The sequence below is a fragment of the Rissa tridactyla genome, chromosome 5 (assembly GCF_028500815.1).
Source record: "Rissa tridactyla isolate bRisTri1 chromosome 5, bRisTri1.patW.cur.20221130, whole genome shotgun sequence".
Taxonomy (NCBI): Eukaryota; Metazoa; Chordata; class Aves; order Charadriiformes; family Laridae; genus Rissa; species Rissa tridactyla.
The window spans coordinates 59495790-59517846 of NC_071470.1; the positions used below are offsets into that span (position 1 = coordinate 59495790).

Sequence of the window (22057 nt, forward strand, 5' to 3'; positions counted from 1 at the left end):
CTTTGCTACCTCTCCTTCAAGCCGAGTACAGGGCCTGACAAGCTCACAATTTTCTCACTCAGAGAAGTGATGCAAAAGCTTCCTTTGGTCTCCATCCTTTGAAAGACTTTTGCGTAGTTCTAATCCCAAGAAGGCCGGCTGAGGATGTCACTGGCAAGGTGTTTATCGTTATCATCTCCCATTTTCCAGACTACAGAAGCAGAACCAAGACCGCTTCAGGCCCATGTGGTTGCCCTCAAGCCTCATCCATCTGTTGAGGCTGGCTCTGCAGTGCCAAAAGGATCGTCCCGGCCCCATTCTGCCTGGCCAGACTCATCCCAGAGCATCATAGCGTTGTGCTTGTTGCTCCTCTTGCAGCACGAATTCAGCGTGCTGGTGACTTCCTTTGCATTGGCACAGTCTCGTGGTGGCCCTGCCATCACTTAGGCACCATGCCATACCCTGATTTTGTATTGGCAGGGTGGTCCAGGCATTCACCTGCTCTTACATCTTCATTCCTCTTGCCAGTGGGAATGCCGTTTGGCACCAGCTGGTTTTGGCACAGAGGTCTAGCGTGGCAGTGCGTGCAGAAATGGATATGGACACATATGCCCTTTCGCACCACGTCACTGCCTGACTTTTCTGATAAACGCCAGGAGAAAACAATCTTCCTGGTTTTGGGTGTTTCTGTGTTGTCTAAGGAGGAGCCTGGACTGAATAAGCAGGAAGAGCTCACCTTCATACATTTCTCTTAGAGACAGAGCTGAGACCTGACCAAGTTGATTTGACGTATCCTTCCATGCGGAACAGCTCTGTCCACAGTTCAGAACCTGCCATCTCCGTTCTGCCCTACTTACTGCCCGTGGGTGGGAGTGTGTGTTTGCAAAGTACATTAGAGTGTGTGTGTGTTCACACTTGGCATCCTCATTCTTATCGCTGTGCTTGCTGTGGAGACGTCGAGAGCTACAGAAGGGATCAGGAGACAGAAGCTCGTGGAGACGTGGGGAAAGAGACCTTATCCGAATCCAGGGCAACGGGCTCTTAACTGGTCCCGCTTGGAGGGTTGGACCAGATGACTTCCAGATGTTCCTTCTAACCTCAACCATTCTGTGAAATCGGAGACTCCCATGCTCTGGAAGCTGCTCCTCTGTAAGTTTACTTCACGCTTGTGTTGGGAGGAGCCTTATGCCGTACACCTCAAGTGGAGGGCCTGTTCCATGTCACACAGCGGGCCATCAGTGTGTCAGCCAGAAGGGCGTGGGGTGTGCCAGAGCGCTTGGCCACTGGTGAACAGCCACCGGTTTCCCTTTCTCTGTAGTAAAAGACAAAACGTGCGTTCTAAGTTGTGTTACAACTGTCAGCTTTAACTTGCCCCTTCTGGTCTTTGCTCTGAGGTGTCTCTCTAAGGAAGACACACCTGGGTTTGATGATGTCCTGGTTCCAGCAGGGACAGGGTTAATTCTCCCCACGCTCTGGCAGGGACACAGGTATTCCATCCTGTGTGAGCCATGCTGAGGCTGGAGCTGCCGCTTGGAGCGGGCTGGGGTGTCCAGGGTCCAGTGGGTGAACAGTGGTACCGTCATCGTGTTTGTACATTCTTCAATTTGTGTTATTGTCGTTGTTTTCCTGCTCCCTTTGCTGTTCTGTTAAATTGCCTTTGTCTCAACCCACAAGTTTTGCCTTTTTCTCCCAATTCTCCCCCCACAGCCTCAAACAGAGGGGTTTGAGAGAGCAGGCGCGTGGTTCTTTGTGGCTGTCTGAGGCTAAACCATGACAGATAAGTCCACCAATCAGTTTTGGGGAACTAGCTAACAATTTTCTGCGCATATACCCCAAAACATTTTAGTATAAGGTATTTTGATAATGGGCTGTTATTTTCAGTTGCAAGTCTTAGAGTGTTCCTCATTCTGTACGTGGGCTTCAAATCAGCTTGAAGTTTGGCATCCTGTGCAGTCCCAGCTATTGAGTGGCTGCTTTTTCCATGTGACTCTTCATCTGGAGTCATGGTCCTCAGCTGTCACTTGATGTGGTGAGTTGCATCAGACATTAGCAACAGTTTTAATTCTTGGGCTTTTTCCTACTATCAGCAGCTTTGTGTGGCGTTTGGGACCATAAATCATAGATTGTGGACTGTTTGTCTAAACGTGAGCTGAAGTGAATTAAAATACAAGATTTTTATAAAAATAGTATGAAACTCACCCGCACGCTGACTTCTGAGGCCTCTTGGTCCTGCCCAAAATACATTTCCTATCAGAGCTAGCATAAGGAAATACATGCAGAGGGAGGGTCAGTGTCACAACCAGGTGTGGCTTTGATGACTCCAAACTTTGCACAGAGGAATGCGTTTGTTAGAGATCACTGTTAGTCAAATTAAATTAGGCTAATGTGCTCTTTTGAGCATAATTGAAATGATACTAATATTTGTATTGATTTGCCACTGGAGAATGTGAGTGCTGTAATGTCCTTGCTGCTGTGAGTACAGTTTGCAGTTGTTCCACTTTACTGTCTAGTAACTCCCTAATACTATGGCACAATCCAATAGGCCTTTTTAAAACTGTGTTAATTTGAACTAATTTCTGTTATTTTTATAACTTAGACCAAAAGCAAGAAGCATGTTGTTGGAGACCTCTTCCCCATAACTTTGCCTGCAAATTGAAGATCACCTAATGCAAAGGAGTGCTACAGAATACTGTACCTACCATCCAACTGGAAACACACCCTATCTTTGGGGGCACATTGTTTCATTGATCTTAAAAGATGTTTCTCTAATGCAAATTGTAAATACATGCTTTGTTACAAATTATTTTGTCTTTTGTATCAATAAGTATTAAACAATGCAAATCAGTTTTTATTTCTTTGATTTCTAACTCGTTGAAGAATTAATTTTCTGGTAGTCTGTGCGGTTTTGAAAATACAGCATGACTTTGACTTGTAAATATTTATAAATAATGTGAGTTGCCTTGAGTGGCTTCAAGGATGTCACCAACAGAGAGATCTTACAACTGTTCTGTTGGAGCTGTTGAAACTCTTAAAAGGAGTTTGAAAGTAAAATATTTTTCATGGAATAAAATCATAGAATTGTTTAGGTTGGAAAAGACCTTTAAGATCATCGAGTCCAGCCATTAACCTGGCATGGCCACGTTACCACTAAACCATGTCCCTCAGCACCACATCCACACATCCTTTACATACCTCTAGGGATGGTGACTCCACCACTTCCCTGGGCAGCCTGTTCCAATGCTTGGTAGCACTTTTGGTGAAGAAATTTTTCCTAATATCCAGTCTAAACCTCCCCTGATGCAACTTGAAGCTGTTTCCTCTTGTCCTGTCACTTGGGAGAAGAGCCCGACTCCCACCTCTCTACAGCCTCCTTTCAGGTACTTGTAGAGAGCAATAAGGTCTCCCCTCAGCCTCCTTTTCTCCAGGCTAAACAGGTTGCAGAATTCTTTTGGTTTTCAGATAAATCATCAACAGAGCTACATTCTGTGGCAGTGTCGTGATCGTTCAGTGCTCTTCAGATTGGGTATGTGATGACTTACTCTCTCCTCCGCATTCTCTATGAAATTTTCAAGGTGTTTCCATTTAGCTGGAGATGGTGCTCCCTGAGAGTTACCTATTATGGCAGGTCTTGCATAGTCATAAGAGTGAAATAAAATGAAAGCACCTCCCATCCCTTCGGGAAAATACGGTCCATTAGTTTTTCATTTGCCAGGAGCATCAGTTTTTAATATTCTTCCCTTTCCCTTTGTCTCCTGGGAATATCAATCTGCATAGATCTATTATTAATTCCACAGCAACGAGCTCATTTGCTCAAAAATCTTTACTGTGGGTAGTAAAAGTAGGTCTCCCTAGAAATGATTTAAAATCCGAATTGGGATGAAGTATACTATGCATAGTGCTGGGTTGTTGTTGCTGAGTTTCTTTTTGGTGGTAGTGGTTGGTTGGTTGGTTGGGGTTTTTTTTTTAAAGTATCTTTGCCTCATCTGAACTCACTGTTTTTGTTATAAGCCAAGTGTTGTAGGGCTGTCCAGCATCTAAAACTTGGGAGTCTGGATCAGTATTGAACCAATTCTGGAACCAAAACAATTTTTGGAGGTGAGAAAACATCTTCTCCTGAACAAGTGTACTATGCTATGAATGATAGTGTATTAAGGTATTTAAATGTTGCAGAGAAGGGAGCAAGAAGGGTTTTCCGCTCTTGGAAGGTTCTGCTGGAAGCTCCGTTTATAACATTGATTCCCATCAACCCTGCCCAAGTACTTTGCCAGTGAGAACCTTGCTGAAGTGCAGCCTTTCGACCTGCAGTTCTTCTGGTTCTTGAAGCCCTGTCTCAACTCCAGCAAGTATTTACCATTAACTAAAGTAGGGGGGAATCCAGCCCTAACATTCAGCCTCCTGCTGCCTCTTCTGCCTGCCTGGGTAAGTCCGTGCGGACGCGTCCACAGCACTCGTGCCCCAGGGCTGTGCAAAACAGGATAGGGAGAGTGGGAGGGTGGCCCTGCCCACTTGCGGGGGTCCCAAAACTGATGTGATTTGAGCCCTGTTCCATTCTGGTCAGCTGCTGTGTGGGTTGGTTGTAGGATCCCTCGAGCAGGATGCGGATCTTGGGGACTCTCCTCATCCGGACTGTTCAGATGGGGTGGTGCTCTTCTGTGCTCCTGGGCTGACATGGGGCATCGTTACTGCTTTTCCTCCCCACCGTGTTTCGGAGAGGCTTTCATCCAGAATGGTCCATCACAGTTTCATGTTAATTGGATGAAATCAATGCATTGGACAGAAACAGAGTAATAACCACATATATCATGTGCTGTATTTTGATAAGCAGGAAGACTGTTAATACATCTTTTACCTGCCTTAACCTGGAAGAGTCAGAACATGTGCCCTTCCTATGCCAATTAGACTCGGTCGTAGCTTCACAGAAGGAGGGCAGTTCCAGTAAAATCTGTACGGTGACCCAGTATTAACTTTCAGGAAGCAAAGAGCTCCTTCATCTTGTATCTTCATATTGGTTCTTTTTTTGCGGGGGTGGATGGTGTGGTGTTTTTTCAGTTCCTCCAGTGATCATAGATGTACAGTTTCAAGTTTGTCATGTCACTGGAAGGTCTAAAAAGTTTCAGGAGTTGTAAGGAGTGATAAACAGCTAAAGCGCACGAGTCACAGGGGGCACAACAGAACCTGAGGCTGAATTTCTCTTGCAAGTGAAAGATTTCAACTTAAATTTTTTTTATCTTAGTGGATAAAAAGCAAAGTACTGCTCTTAAAAATTATCCCAATCGGCCGGCTTCCTCTGCGGCACAGCAGCAGGAGGCAGGTCATCCAGTGGCCCGGCACCAAGCAAAGGTGCAGGTGGTTGTGCTGTAGCCCAGTTGCGGCCGTGGCATGCCAGCTGCTCGCTCGGCATCTGCCGTGGCCACAGAGTCACTGCTCGGGGATTGCCCGGTCCTGAGCTCCTGTGCCCATTTGTGCCTTGAGATGCGGTGGATCTCATGGCAAACGCTTGTAGCCAGGACTTGAGAACAGCCTCAGAAACTCCACACTGTCCGGTGGTGGTAGCAGAGGTTATTAAAAGCCACATTTATTACATGCTTTTGGCAGCTTGGGGTTGGTGTTACCATGGGTGTCTCTTGCATATTTTCAGTATCTTGAGTTAGAAGAATCCTCCTCTGCTCTCGGAAGCAGCTTGCTCACGCTGGTATGTGGTCTGCTGGTGCACAGCTGTGACTGCTTTCTCATGGGATTTAGCTGTTCCTAAAATAAGACTCTCATTCCTCTGCAGAGAAGCAGGTTTAACTTGTCTGTTAAGGATCGTGTGATTTTTATTTTTATTTTCCTTTTCTGTTTTGAACGGGGTTTTATCCATACACATGCTTAACTGAAAGAACGTATATCAAACCAGTGCCAAATGTTTTGCAGCCTGAGGAATTAAGACCGTAAAGTGGAGTTCATTCTGTTGAGCAAAGAAAGCCAAAGGACAAGGCGTGGAAAGCTCTCCCGGCTGCCTCTCGAGCGTTCCTGTGCCACAATAACCTTGTCTTTCCAGCTCAGACTGATTGTATTTAATCTTGTTTTCTTTTTTCCTCATGAAGGAAATAAGCATAATGTCACTAATCTGTAGGATTTACAGATGGGAGTTCAGCCAACCCTGAGGATTCATGGGCTCGAAGCCCTGTGCTTGATTATTTTACATTTATGGCATAAAAATCAGGCTGCTTTAGGTTACTTTGCTAAATGTTGCAGAAAAAAAGGTGCTTGGACCAGCACTGAGCCAAGGGAACTCGAGCAAGAGGTGGCCTGGTGTTTACTGCCTAGAGTTCCCCTGGCGCTGGTTACGTGTGTGTCTCACACTCACACACAAAGCAGGGGGTGTGTGAACACCTCCCGAATTGGCAAAAAATACTGATGCGGTGGCTTTTGGCCGTTGGTGTCTCTTCCCTTCCCTCCTTGAAGGTAAACAGGGAATGCAAGCCATTTGACCAGAACAAACAAGTCAGAAGACTGCACTTGGCTTTCAAAAATGGTTTGTGTATGTGTTTTTTTTGTTTTTTGTTTTTTTTTTTTACAGATTTGTTAGGTACCTCTGTGTGAGTGAATGAATGAATGACGTGTTGTTTTGGCATGGTTTTTTTTCTTTTTTTACTTTTTCTTTTTTTTTGGCAGTTCAGCCTCCAAAGAAGCGTCTAGTGGCATGCCCCTCTGCCCTAGGCTAGCATAGAGGCTGGTAAAATGAATGCAAGAGCAGATGGACACAAAACCCAGTCAACGTACACTGAAAATGTATTTTGAGTAAGTTTTTTTTCCTAGGCTTGAGAGCGCCTGTTGCTCTTTTCCCTTTTCCCGTGTACTGAGGCTCCCGAGTGCCAAGCCTCTGTGGAGGATGGAAGGCACACACACCCCCTTGGCCCGCTCGGTGCCAAGGATGGTGCTACCATCTGCCTTCTGCCATCTCCAGGCTGCTGCGAGGGACGGTGTTTCCCAGGGAGCAAACCTCTCTAGGCTGGCATCGGAGTAGGGAGAGGAAGCCAAGCCAAGCTCACAGAGCTGTTGGAGGGATGCGCGGAGATTTGTGCTCAGCCAAAGGAGGCCGGAGTCCACCAGCGCTCTGCATCCCTTCTCCGCTCGGGGGTGTCTGTCCGGCTGTTGGTGCGCACAGTTCTGCTGGGGGCAACGTCTGCTTTTTAGCTGGGTCTGGTTTTGGGAGTTCCGCTCTGCCCGAGACAAGACTTGGTCTTTTATGTTATCCCATATCTGCGCTGAGCCTGCTGCCCTCCATTGGCTCACCTGTTCTGCGGTTTGTTCCTGGGATCCTACTTTGTGCTTTCTTTTGATTACGGTTAGTATTTTTAATTAATTGAGGACTCCTGCCGTCTTGTTTATATCTATGGAAACTGGAGCCATGGCTTTTGAATCACTGAATTTATACCTAGGCAGAACTGCTGTCGCAATCGCTGTCTGCTCCATACAGGCATATGTTTTCATTTCGAGAGCCTGAGTTTACAGAAGAAAGTAATGAGCTCCTTATTTTGGAGTCTACTTTTAGAGTCTGCTGCTGTGGTCTGAGCGCTGCAAGGGTTAACATTCAGTGGAGCACATACAATGGCTCAGAGCTTCTAGCCCAAATATCAACAAACTTAGTGCCTCTGCAGGTGAAATCTTATTTCTTTTATGGCAGGCAGTTAAGAGGTGTGCCTGAATAGGACCATATGTAGAAAAAACCTGATATTTAACTGGGTGTCTTTGCTGAATGACAGCAAGACCAAGACGGCCTGTGTAGCTAATGCAGAATAGTCGTCCTTTTCAGTCGCATGTCTTGCATTCCTTCACCAGCTATGTATTCACACTCTGTGTGGGGAGAGGTATATTTTCCCCTTTGCTCTGTAAATGCAGTTTTGTGATCGCAAGACATGCCTTCTGTTTTCCACTAGAGGCCAATAAAGCGCAGGAAAAGGCTGCTGCAAGGCTTTCAGAAGAAAGCCACATCTTTTTTTTTTTTTTTTTCCCCCTTTCCAGACCTGTTGCTCAACGGTTGTGTTTCCATCTTGAAGCGTATTTCTTCTTTCAGAAATGGTTCTCCCTCTAATGAAGTGGAATTCAATTGCTTAGTCTTCCTTCCAGTGTTTTGTTTCCAAAACCTCTGAGAAGTTAAAGAGTTGTCCTCTTGAATTGCTCATAGGTATTCCTTCCACGTTTTCAATTCCTAGCTGTTAACTCCCTAGCAGCCTCCACGGAATAGAGGGGACGTCGAAAAGGCGATGGAAATTGAGTGGGTAATACCAGTGCTTTGGTCATTCAAGAGTTTCAAGAAATGGTATGCCTTTAGCAACTGCATTTTACTGGGGATCTTCCTAAATTTCGTGCTTACCAGCGACCAAGCCAATGACATCCAATTCCAGCTGAGGGGCAGGATCCCGTCTGTGCTCTGCCATCAGTCTGCCGAGTGCCTCTGCCTCCTGATTCCTCGGGTCACAGCTCAGTCCTGGGTAACAGCACTGCCCTATTAGGAGGGTCAGGACAGTAAAAGTCTTCAAATATGAGGATGGTGGGTGCCAGCTCTGTGTCACAGACAGGAGAAGCCATCTGGGACAACGCTTGCTGACTGTGGAAGTGCCCCATGTTTCCTGGGGGGGTTATTCCTCAAATCCGTGAGGAATAACTCTGCCTAACTGGTTGGCTAAAGCCAGAAATGTTTACAGCAAGACGAAGGCACTGCTTGGTGCGTTAGCTTGGAAGATTGTTCAGGATTTTGTTGCTGCCTGGCAGGGGTCTTGTGCGAGCAGCACATATGTGTACGCTCCCCACGATGCCATGCTGCTGGGCCTGGCTGTGGCACTGTGCTCCGGCTGCTTCTCCTAAACCTGCGAGATTTCACAGAATCATAGAATAGTTTGGGTTGGAAGGGACCTTAAAGACCATCTAGTTCCAACCCCCTGCCATGGGCAGGGACACCTCCCACCAGACCAGGCTGCTCAAAGCCCCATCCAGCCTGGCCTTGAACGCTTCCAGGGATGGGGCATCCACGGCTTCTCTGGGCAACCTGTTTCAGTGCCTCACCACCCTCATAATGAAAAATTTCTTCCTAATATTTAATTTAAATCTACTGTCTTCTAGTTTGAAGCTGTTACCCTTGTCCTATCACTACGTGCCCTTGTAAAAAGTCCCTCTCCGGCTTTCAAATTTCTCTAGGGATTGAGGGGAACTCCACTTTAGAGAGAGCTGGGCTTCTCCTTCTGGAGGATGTGCTGCTATGGTAGGAAGCAAAACTGAGATGGGATCGCAGCTCAGAGGGGTGTTTCCTGAGCCAGCTCTAACCGTGTGGTGGCATGGCTTAGTGCAGCCCTTTCAGCCAGGGTGCCCATGATGCCCGAGGATTTCCTGGCATCGTCCAGCTCCCGACCCACCCCGTGAGCCAGAAGGGCTCTGCTGCGGCGTTTCTTTGCTTAAAGAGGTGACGTCAAGCTCAGGCACACGCTGCACGAGACGGGCTGTAACCCATGAGGGCGAGTGTCCCCTCCAGCTTCATTCATCTGCCATCTGCAAAGGATTTCCTAATCCGGCAGGATGGGGTGCTTTGAAGTTTATACCACAGAGTGGCTCTTTCAGATTATACAGTGTTTGCAGCATTGTACGTTTGCTGGGCACGAGCCCCTGGCAACTGACCCTGGGTTGCCAGTGGCTCTGATAAATATTGAACATCTTACTGTCTGTCAGCTGAAGAAAGCTGATTCCTTATTATTATTTACTCCTCATTAACACTGGTGTAACATAGCAGGGAATCGAGAGCAGCAGCCGCCTCTTTGCCGTTATCTGATGCCACTGGTGGCCGTGTGCGTGCAGCTCATGCAGGACCCTCGATCAGAGGGACGTACCAGCTGGTAACAACGGGGGAAAAAGGAAGCAGAGGGAACCTGGCTTGGCTTTATTTATCCCCTGAGTGTCACAAACACTCATTCGGTAAATAACATGAAATGAAAAGGAAGTAGGAAGTGAGACTGACACATCAGCTTTCGGTCTGAAAGAGTCTGCAGGTATTTTTGCAATGAGCAAAAAATGAGCAATTTTGTGTATTACCGGTCACACGCGCTGTTTAATTTCCCTTGCTTTCCTGCTGTGCATCTTCTCTTTCTCTCGTACGTGGATATCAAATAAAGTGTCGGTGGGAATCAGTGTTAACGTTAAATGCTCGGTACCTGTTTTGATCCTCTTTGTGTGCGTTCAGATACGCCTGAAAGATAGGACCTTATGGCACAAAGTGCTGTGCAAACAAAAAGAATCTCTGCTCTACAGTGTTTATGTTCTAATTGACAAGGGGGGGAAAAATGTAAGTGTACTTTTTCTGGTGTTTCTATGCTGCTTGAAACAGTGGGGCCAGGGCCTCTAGGCACTCTTATAAACCAAGCTGATATTAGTAATTCTTCATTTTCTGGAAGAATGGTGTTACAGAGTGACTTTCTTGCTGTAACTCAAGCAGCGTGAAACAGGCACGTAGTCTGAAAAGTGAGCCCCGCGTTCCTTGGCGGAATTTCAAGAGAAGCACATCTCTCTCTGCGGAGGTTTGCCGCATCAGAAGCGTTCAAATGAGAAACGGGACCTGGAATCTTTTCCGAGCTTTAACCCCAAGGCGCTATTTATTTCACTTGACGAGTGACAGTCCCTTTCTGCCCAGCTTTTTTGACCTGATGTAAAATGGGCAAGTTGGAAACTCGCGATTTTGTCCACCGGTGGTGGGAGAGCCCTGGGTAAGGGCGGGTGCCACAAGCCCGAGGGATGCTGAGCGGAGGCGATGACTCTCACATCATTTGTGTATGCACAAACAGAGGATGTTTTCAGTGCTTTTTAATATGTTAAACTAGAGGACTGTTCAGCCCTGTTTTCTCAGGGCAGGTATTAACTCTGGAGGCTGATTATGTCCAGGGAATAAGTTCCTGCTCCTCGTAGCTGATTCCGGGTGGAGCTGGCACACAGCGACGGTGTTGGGCTGAGGCAGAGAGTTAACGCTGGCACCGAACCTCAGCTCCTGTTCACCTGGTGCCAGCAACTGTGTTGGGGCTCATTTCGAGCTGCTCTGACGGGGGAAAATACTATTAGATTAGCACATGTAGTATTTTATACTAAGCCTTTTATGCCATCCCTAATATCACAAGTCCGCCGGACGCTTGTGAACGAGCAGGAATGTTTGATCTAGTCCTGTAATTTTGTTAACTGTTTCTCCTTATATTAATTTACATTTGGGTGATTCTGTAAGAAACTATAGCAGAATTTAATAACACTAATATTAAAAAACCAATATCAGGTCTGCATATTTCCATCTGATTAGTAGTTTTTCTCTTGATTAAATTATGCATTTTTAATACAAGCCCTTCATTTGTCTGCAATAACATGGCACTGTAGCCCTCTGTGTAAAGCGAGCACATTTCAGTGTCCCCTTCGCCGCCGCTGCTGCTGGATGCAAATTTCCTTGTTTCTCGGTAATTTTTTTTCTGTATCCATCATACCGCTTGCCTTTGCTTGCCTGGAATAAAAGGTCACTGTAAATCCTGATTATTCTTGGAAGCTGCTCACACACTTATTTCCTAGACTTGATGCGTTTCATCCTTGAGCGCATCAGAAATAGATTTAATCAAAAATGAAAATTTCTCTGGGAGAAACTGTTGGTGATTCTTTCTACTTGTGTGTGTCATCCCGTCCCCCCCATATTAAGTGTTTTTGACAAATACACAACACCCCACCCCTCCCCACTGAATTTAAACTGTTTTTCATTTTGGTTTGGAGAGCTGAAGTGGAATAAAGTTGTTATTCTTTTAAGACTTTCCCTATTATTTTTTTTTACAGGAGAGACAGATGACAATTCACTTTTCACCTGACTGTAATCTTTAAGTGATTCTCCAAAGCCAGCCCCAGCAAAGTGCAGTTAAAATGATAACGAGAAAGCTCCAGATCTTGTTGAAGTCAATAGCAAAAGGCATGTTGAGTTCAGCGAAGCCAGGACTTCATGCTGCTGGGGTTACTGAGTAAGAACATCTCGTTCCTGATGCCCTCAAAGTTTATTATTTGGTGTATATTTTTTTTGTGTGAGGATGATTACAAGTTCTGTCTTTTCCATGTAAAGAGCCAAGATGGGCACCTTCACCCAGTTCGCCCGTCTGCACTTCCTCATCAAAATGTTACGCGGGGCCAGAGAGCTGTGAAAAACGGTGAGATCTCAGCTGGGGTTCGGTCTCTGTTCTTCTACTTGGCCCTTGTCGTGGCTGTCACTGGCCCGGGCTGTGTTTGCTGCAGGAGGATGAAGCAGAGGTGGGATGAAGGCCAGCATCCCTGCCAGTGTGTGCTTTACTTTAGGGTTCAAGGTGCGGTTGGGTCCAACTCAGTGGGGCCTGTTGGGGTTTCAGGGGAGACTGGTGGAGGAGACACTGCAAAATCCAGCTCTTCATCCTCATCCATCAAAAGACTGTTGTAAGAGCTGCAACACAAATAGCTTCTGTGTTCTTTATAAGGAGAAAATTAGAGCAGATGGATTTGCTACACTCCAGTTCGGACAGGTATGGTCTGAATAGATTCAGGAGAGGGGGGGCGGAAAAGTCAAAATGTTTTGAGGGGAAAAAAGGGCAGAAATAAAGTTTTGAAGACCTAAATCCTCCATGGGCCAATATTGCGTTTCTGTGATTTGAGAGCAAAAGATAATGTAGAAAAGTTTATTGTGAACATTTTTCATGAGGGAATAAGTGGAAGATGCAAGAAACAATTTTCTGGCCCTGATTCTGAGCACATGCAAATATTTCCATTGCTTCTTCTGGTATACCTCAGGTAACTCCTCTAAGGAGGTTGTTTACAGCACCGATAGTATCCTAAGGCAAACTGCAATGCTGGTGATGGTGGACTGACTTTGCTGCCTTAGTGCCTCACCCCTTTTGGGGAACAATATGCACATACTGGGCTTTGCTTTCCCGTGGGCTCTCCTTGCCTGTGGTTTAAAAAATCCATGCATGCAGGTTGTCTGATTAATTAGCCGATGCTAATTACTTTTTGTTCAGAGTTGTGCTTCATCCCCAACTAAGAGTGAGTGCTGTTTTTTGACTGTGATGGAGCAGCTACTGGGGGGGCTGCAGTTTGATTTCAAGGCAGGAAATGGAGCAGCAGTTGATTCTTGGAAGATAACTCTTGCTGGGTGCTGTACGAATCTGACGTGTAGGTAATGCCACGTATCAAGGATGTTGTCCTTCACATGTCCCCTCGAGTGCTGTGTGCATGGGATCACATATTGTATGACTTCTTGATGAGATTTTGCAAAAACATGGACAGGACGTGGTGTCCCAAACCTGGAAAAGAATCCCAGTGTAGCGAAATTTCCAAAGAGACAGCTCTGGTTCGGGATATTTGTCCCAAAAGAAGCCATTGTGGCTCAGCACTGCACGCTGATCCTTCCCTGTGATCAGTCAGAGCTGTGACAAGACGGACATGGGTGATGTGCTCTCAGCGTGAATTCGGGGGCTCAGAGGGGCACGGTAGGATGGACACAGCTCCAAACTGCTGCTGGAAACAGGAATTTGCCTCTCGCTGCATCCAGCTCTGTCCTCAAGCAGGCCTTGAAATGGGAAATACCGTTCTTTTTCTCCAAAGCGTCAATCTTTTCCAACCTTGTAGCTGCTAAGTGCGGCACTTGGTAGATTTCTTTGGTTCTTAAACCTGGCAAAATTCATCATAATATGCAAGAATTGTAGAGAAAAGATAGGAGACCACTTTGCCCTGAAGAATATAGTTAAGGTAGTTTGGCTCAAAGTAACGCGTTGCTCCTCTCAGCACATGCTGCGTGTAGGCAGTAAAAGCTTAAAAAAACAGAAATCTAAAAAAAAATCCTTATATGATAAGATTAAAAACCAGGTAAGAAAGCAATACATTGGGGAGGAAAAGAACATGGCTGTGAAACAAACCTTAAGAGTTTTAGGAGGAGGGCTTGATGTTAGGTGATACTTGTGGTCCTGCCCAAAGACACGGTGCTGGAGGACTTATCTGGGGCTCACACAAAAATCCCTGGTCACCCGTATCCTCAGTGCCAGCAAGCATGTGTTGGAGCCATGCTTTAATCGAGAGCTTAGATAAAGAGCATGTTTCTCCACTGGGGAATCTGGGTGGTATAAATCTGTACTCTTAACGGGTTTGAGTCTCGGGGGCAGGCATGCTCCCATTGCGAGCGCTTTTCCTAGGGGTAGATAAAAGCCTCCCATAAATAAAGCTTTGAAATCTTCCAGGAGAGGTTAGCAATACAAATATGGGCACGTGAAGCTCAGCGTAAGCAATAATTCCACAGATTTTTATTAGAAAGTAGATATATGGGAGCAGCAATGCATGATAAATCAACGTATCTGCCTCCTTACTGGCTTTTATGATAGGCATTAGCAGTAGCGACTGTCACAGAGATCATAACTGCTTTATTTCAACTGTCTCTATAAGGCGTAGTCAAATACAAGCACTTGTTATTATTTTTTGAGTATAAACTCTTTTTTCCCCGCATTGAATTGATGACAAAAACGTTCCTGGTAAACATCAAATTTGGGGGGAGGGAGGAAGAAAGGAAGGAAGGAAGCAGTGTTCTCTTTTGTTTGTTTTGGTAGGGTTTTCCTGGAGCCTTGGCAGCTGGTGCCGTGCATTTCCCAGCGCACCAGGGCACAGTTAAGGCAGCGCCTCCCTGCCGACAGGGTGGTTTGGGGCTGCTGATGGGAGCACGAGGACCCACTGACCTCCCCTTCAGGGCGCTGGAGTGAATTTTGCTGTTGAAATGCTGATGCCACCAGCGAAACACGGTGTTTAATCTTTCTCCGTTGTCTCCTTGAGTAAATCAGCTTATATGTAATCTGATTATGCATATAATATAGATGTATAAATTAAGTAGATAATTGGTAAGTAATGGCAATGCCAACAAAATGATTTAAATACAGGGTTAGAGAGGCTGTTCTCTCTTTAAAAATGTTTCTCTCTTTCTAGGGTAGGCTTTCAAAGACAATTAAAGGAGTTTTGCACCTAAACCTAGACCTGTAAAGGTTCATAACTGCTATTGACTTAAATACCTGTGGGAAACCAGGTACTCAGCTCTGATTGGCAACTCCCTGGAGCCCTGTATAAGCTTTGGGAAGAGGAGGCTGTTACGTTGGTATCAAAGTAATGTGTCCTTGCACCCTTCCTAACTGCTCGTTCAACGCGTACCATGCAGCGGACAACTTGGAGAGTTGAATGCCAAATAGATGTTTTATTTTGGAGCTGCCCTTTTTGGATTCACGTTGTAGGCAAGACTGGAAGCAGCGTTGTGTAAGATGGTAGCAGTACAGAAGATAAGGTGTAGTTTTATCCATAGTTTCATCTTCTGACGGTCATCCTCCTCCTTATCCGTGTCAATCCTACCCCTTTCAGGCTCTCCTGCCTTCCATAAAACAACCCATGGCTGCCCTGGAGAATAATCAGACACATAATGCAATCTTCCTCCTCCCTGGTTAGTCCTGCAAAAGAGTGCTTGGTCCATATGGTGCTGCTGACACTATAGAAATGATGCTATGGATTAATTACAGCTGGGGACACCAGGAGGGGGGGAGCTTTGCGTGCGTTGCTCTCCCACGAGGTGCGCAGTTGCGAAGCAACCTGACACATCTGCCAGGGCTGTCTAAGAAACTATTAGCCAGTTGCTGCCTCCTGTGCTCAAGAGCTGCAGGCAATTTCACAGTAATAGTTTCTCGGTTTCCTTCACGCAGGCAACCGTGGTGCCGAGATACTGACTTAAATATGTATCACGGAATGGCATCCTTAATAGAGGCTTTACAGGAACAAAATGTATGTGGGTAATCCACAAAGGCTGGTTGCAACTGACAGCTTCGTTATTGCTCTGAAGATGCATGGCAGGCACCGTGGGCCGCAGGAACGGACAGCTTTGATTTGGGTGCTGGGAACGATTCCTCAGCCCACCTGCATGGGCTCAGGGGTAAAATCAGCAGCAGCTCTGCAGGGTGTCCCCAAAAGTGCGATATTCTCGTGCTGTAGAGAAGCGGAGGTGAATTACTGGGAGGCTGGGGCACGCTGGCTTGCAGAAGGGACCACGAGCTGGTTTCCTCTGCAAACACAAAAAAAAGGGAGACTTTTGTGCAGCAAAGCTGGGCCAAGTATGGAAGTCAGCTAGTGTGGTCTGACACTGAAATGAATAATTTGCCTTTTTGGTTTTTTTTTAGTAGGAGGGAAGCTGAACTTGAAAGCAAGGGCAGTTTGGGTATGTGCGTGTGCAGGAGTAGGTTTAAGGCTTGTTGCAGGTGAATGAGGGAGCAGATCATTCTGGGACGTCTTGGGAACTTGATTTAAAGCATCTGAAAGCTTAAATGACATTTAGCACCTTCGGAAAACTACCTGAATCCTCAGAGCAAGGGCAAGCTCTAAATTTTGACACCACCGTCAAGACGTGTACCCGGTGCCTGGAGACATCTCCTCGTGCTGCACCGCTTCCCCACCCATTCCCCTTCCTCCCCATTCCCTGACCAAATGGAGGAAAAAAATAAGAAAAATCCACTAAAGGACTTGGCCCTGGAGGGATGTGTTAGCTGGCGTTATTTTCTCAGTCGTCAGGTTTCAGCGATTCAGAACAAGCAGCGATGCCTCTCTGTACGGCTTTAATGACGTTTGCTGTCAGAGACGTGAGCCACAGGAAAGGACAGGGCTGTAACTTTATTTTAAGCTGGATAGGCTGTAGCTAAATCTCCTGAATCCCTTTCAGCTTTGGAAATGGCTTTCCCCCTATCTCTGCCTTCTACCTGGTGCCTTCACATTGTTTGCACTAAAAGAGGAATGATACTTTTAATCTCAAAAATGCCTTTAGAGCTTTGGAGGGGATCATTTTAAAGTCAACAGTGTTTAAAGGACGTTAATCAGGGTATTCACCATAAAGCAGTTTTATTTCTGTGCGTAACTGATAAACATGAATATGAGAGAACAGAAGGGAAAAGAGGTGGGAAAACAGTCGTGCTCAGAAAAGCAAACAAATTGTGGATCCACGGTGAAAAGGGTGTTGTATTATTATAACACTAAAGCTGGCTGTGAATTTTCCAGTGGAACAACTTCTTCCCCCTGCCTGCTCCCCCCCTGCCCCCAGAAAATGCTCATTTATCTCAACTGGAACCAAGTATCCTTAAAAGGTTTTAGTGAAATTTTGCTGGAAAACAGGCAAGTTTTTTGCTGGAGCACCCACCTGTATCCTGAGTGATGCTCCAGGGCCATGGGCTGGGTGGCAGCACCATCCTCTCCCTGCGGTGCTGGTTGCCCCTGTGTCCCCTGCCACCCTCAGGCCCCTGTTTGTAATAAGATGACAATAGGTTTGCTTTTTTTCTGGGCATACTTCAAAAATTTTAATTAAATGGGGAAAACAAATTTCCACCTGGAGCTTTATGGTGCCAATTTTGTGGTACATGGCATACACTTTTTTTAAATGGTATTTTCCTACCTAACAATTTTGTATGTCAGTTCATGGCCCAGCACTTTGCCTGGTGTTTGGAAAATGATGACTGATCGGACTACACTGGGAGAATAGCATTAGCTTATTGGATAAGCTTTTAAAACAAAAATGGTAGCTGATGCCCATCATCCTGGCTTATTCCTGTGCAGACACAGGGCAGTGCAAAACAGGGGAGGGCAGAAGCAAACAGGACTGTTGCCTTGTATGAGGCAGAAAAATTAAAGAAAAAAAAATTGAAAACCATTTAAAAATTAAGAAAAAAAGCAGGTCAGGTGGGTTCTCATGCATGAGACTTCGACATTTGCCGCTGTCGGGGTGGAAGACCTGAAAGCCCAAATGTAAATTGTATGCCTCTTAATGGCGATAAGTAAGTGCTATCACCCTTTGCTGAAATGAACTGGAGGGAAAAAAAAAATCAAGCCAATCATTTAAATCAGGCATTTGTTCGGCTCTTAAGGATGTACAATATGATTATAAAACAAATCAATAAGCTTTCAGACTTTCTGAATGTCATTGCAAATGATTAGGTTACGTGGATGGGTCTGAGCTCACCCCTCTCTGGCCCCAGGGAAGTCCAAAGTGCCACATTTGGACTGAACAGGGTGCACCTCGCTCAGAAATGTGGATTTTTGTCACCACTGCTGTCCCCCCAAAGGACGCTTATTAAGAGAAAAAGCAGCTAGAGCTGTAACACAATACGCAACCATAGTGATACTCTGAACATTGGTAGAAATCAGCTTCTAAGAGCCATTAGGATGTACATGAAAATGTGTTGGCTCTAGTGGATATTCCTGTGGATTTGAGGCTCATAAATGGCATCCCATAACAGGCGCACTGCAAAAAGGAGCCATGCTTACCCTTGCAGCTGACTTTCCGGAAGTGCTCGTCAACCCCACATAGACACTTAAGCCTTAAAAGCAGTATAGAGAGATTCATCATGAGTGGCAGGACCTGATGGAAGTTGATATTTTCTTGCAGATCTGGAGTGGAACTCATCTGAGTTTCCATCGCTGGGGTCCGGTCCCCTGTAGCTATCCCGCCTGTGTAAGGCCAAATTAGACATGTTTTAGGGAGGAGAAATCTCACTTCTTCCCATCTAACTGCACTGCGGTGCTGAGGGGCTTAAACAGATTGAAATGCAAAGCAAAAAAAAATTAAAGAAAAAATAATGTAATAATGCATTTACATTACCACTGTGCTCTGGGCTCCACAACAATTTTAACTTAGTCCCCATGAGGCTACAGAATAGTTTTGACTGTGAACGTGTTTACTTTAATATTGTAATAGCTGTGTGTAAAGTAATTGATTTGTAGTCGCTATGGCAACTATAGTCTTGTATTTTCTAATGCCGGGGTTCAAAATGTTAACCTGAATGGGTTTTTTGCCATAGAGTTTGCATTCCATGTGTTTCATTTCTGGGGTGTGGGCTTTTTTCCTCCTTTAGCAAGAAACATTGTTCCAGGTGATGGATTTGAGAACGTGTTTTTAAGACAAAGGGTTTTAAAACCACCAGCTTTTCTTGCTATGATGCTGCACTCCCCAGCACTGGTGGCAGGTTAAATACATCTCTAATTATCGTAAACTGCCAGAAATGTTAACTTCTAAATGGAGTAATTTTCATTCTTGCCTGATTCTTTACTCTGAACTGGTTCAGCTACAACGTTGGGAAATACCAAAATAGAAATAAGTACCCTTGGTCAAACGGAGCAGCAGGCTTGAAAACTCCACCCAGTTAGCATCGTCTGTGTTTTATTAGGACTCACTTTGGAGAGGACTGGAGGCAGCCTCTAAATCCAGTAGCTTTATGCTCAAAAGGAGGGCCTTGCTACTGGGGTTAACAAGAGGGGCCGGGAGCTGAGTTTCTTTGAAAACCTGGCTTTTTCTGTCAATTCACTCGCTCCGTCAGCAGTCCTGCCAGGTAAGCCCTGAAGAGATGTGTAATTGCACCCTTTGGCTGCAAAAAGAAATCCCTGCTCTCTGTCCTCTTTGTTACACTAGTCCCCCCCTCCTGCTCTCGTTGGACAAGAAGATTAATATTTGTTCTTTGCCTCTCTTTTGAGGGCTTTCTGAAATGGCCTGGGTTTTTCTTTCCCCTGCATCCTCTTTAGCCTTTCCTTTCTTTTTTTTTTTGTGAACCTGTAACTGAAGTGAGAGGCAGCTCACTTCATACCTTCAAGAAACCATAGGAAAAAAAAAGAACATTAACTTCCCCCTTACCCATCCTGCTTTAGAATGAAGATTTCAAATCAATGTTGCTCTGTGTTGAAGCCTCGTGCCTCTTTCTCCCCGCTAAATACTTCTTCCTTTCCAAGTTTATTCCAACTTTTTTTTCTAAAGATACGGAGATGATCTTCAACACTAGTAAGAAGTTAGCAGAGTAATCAATGAAAAGAGAAGGCTTGATTCTCCAGGCAAATTGGGTCTGAGCCAGTTAAATATTTACGTGGGAAGAAAGCAAAGCACATCCTCCTCACTTCTGTGTGGCTTCCGTAGCAGAATTGCTGGGGTGAGGGCAATGTTTGCTATAAAACTGGGGTTTGGGCTGATGTTCTATTTGCAAGTGTGTGCTGAGCTTTGGAAACAGTTTTGGGAGAGAGAAGGGAGGACAGATGTTTTCAATAAGTGTATGGAAACAAGGGGAAAATTGGGAAATAAAGAAGTGCGCCGTTTTTTAATTTTGGGAGCAAATTCAGCGAGGTGCAAACCTGCCCTCAAACACGGAATTAAAAGTTTCATTTTGAGTCAAATTGTTTTGGTTAACCTGAACTGTGTCTTATGGTGACGTTCCCATCGTATTTTACACATCATGGGTCCTTTATAACACAGAATAATTTGGAGGATTATTCTACAAGTAGAATAGATTTTGGAAAAGATTTGCTGCCATATATGGCTTCCCTTGTATGGGAGGCATACAAATAAGGAAATATGTCCTGAGGAGCTTTATGCAATTTCCACCCATCATAGTTTTCCTTGAACAAAACAGTCTTTCACTATACAACTATAGGCATCAAAATATTTAAGCAAGTGAGTAGTTCTGATAAAGCTGAGGCATTTGGTTGTTTAGCTTCTGGTTGAGGATAGGGATGAGAGACCACAAGTGTCCACCGAGGCATTTGTTGAAGCCTGCGTAAGTACAGTAAGCCAAGGCCATGAGTTTGTGATCTGTACCGTTTCTTCTCTGTGCCACGGAGTGCCTGGCCAGGCAGGATCCATAGTGCGAATTCTTTCATATTGGTACTTGATAAGCTGATGACCTATGGATCTGATTGAAAGACCATTCTGCTTTTATATTTTCAATTATCACTGACTTTGCTGGCACATTGACTCAGGTACCCTAAAGCGCTTTTTGCTGATCTTCCGCGTTACCTTCCCTGCACAGCCAACAGCTAAGCTGCTGGGGCCACGTCAGCGCTCAGCCCAGCAGACTTACAGTGCAAATACTTGCATGATGATGTTTTTGCAGCCATCCCTGCAGGCTGCAGGTGCCTTGGAGGTGCCCGAAAGAAAAGAGCCAGGTGAAGGAGAGTTGGAGGAAAAATGTCATTAAGAAGCATCGCTAAAAGTACCCTGTGGGAAGAAGTGTGGATGTCCTGGGCTGCTGGTGAGAGATCAACGGGGAAAGGTCATTTTATTTGCCAGTTCTCGTCCTTTGCAAGGCAGAGCTGCAGCTGAATCGCAGCTGGGTAGTGCTTCCCGTGCTGGAGATGAGGAAAGCTCTAATGGGGCCGCAGGAAAACCTTTTGATGCCTTGGCTGAGATGGTGTTTAATTTAAAGGAAAAATCTTTCTGGTCAGAACGGATGCATCCCTCCCCGTGGGCCAGGGTTCAGTGATGGTATCAGATGCTGCTTAAGAGGCATGGATGTAAAAGCCATCTGTAGTCACAGATATATGACCCAGTGGTTAAGTAATGGAGTAACATGCCAACACAGCCGGCTGCTCCGTAAACGTGTAGCCAGAAAGTGTTTGATTCCATTTTTGAATTGCTTTGCGGGTGCTAAGTGGAGCTATTGCATTACCGGCAATTAAGGCACTTCTCCCTGAGGCTTCTCGGGTGCTACTGGGCCCCAACACGTAACACGATGTGGCCTTGTTTAGCCGGTAGGTTGACCTGTCACAGAGGATGAGGATAACGGAAAGGTTTTCTTAGCCCGCTGAAAAACGAGCCTTTTCAGAAATGTTGCAACGTGGTTGTTGCACCCTCTGCGGCAAGCTTTATACAGAGGGTGGGAAGAATCATAGAATAGTTTGAGTTGTAAGGGACCTTAAAGATCATCTAGTCCAATCTCCCTGCAATGGGCAGGGACATCTTCAACTAGACCAGGTTGGCCCAGAGCCCCATCCAGCCTGGCCTTCCAGGGAATGTTTCCAGGGATGGGACATCTACCACCTCTCTGGGCAACATGTTCCAGTGTTTCACCGCTCTCATTGTAAAAAAATTCTTCCATATATCTAGTCTAAATCTTCCCTCTTTTAGTTTAAAACCATTACGCCTTCTCCTACCACAACAGGCCCTATTAAAGGCTTGCCATCCCAGGCTTATCCCTCATCTTCAGTTACAGACTTTCTTCAGCCAGTTCATAGCATCTGCAACACTAATTGTAAC

At 45.6% G+C, this 22057-nt stretch overlaps 1 protein-coding gene across 1 annotated transcript in view; it reads left to right on the forward strand.

The window, feature by feature from the left end:
- The window catches only part of CENPC (centromere protein C), a 42339-nt gene extending 39528 nt beyond the window's left edge, over positions 1-2811 (forward strand). The window contains exon 20 of the mRNA XM_054203301.1: positions 2576-2811. The gene's annotated coding sequence lies outside the window, so the exon portion shown is untranslated. The remainder of the gene's footprint in view (positions 1-2575) is intronic.
- Positions 2812-22057: the final 19246 nt, after the last annotated feature.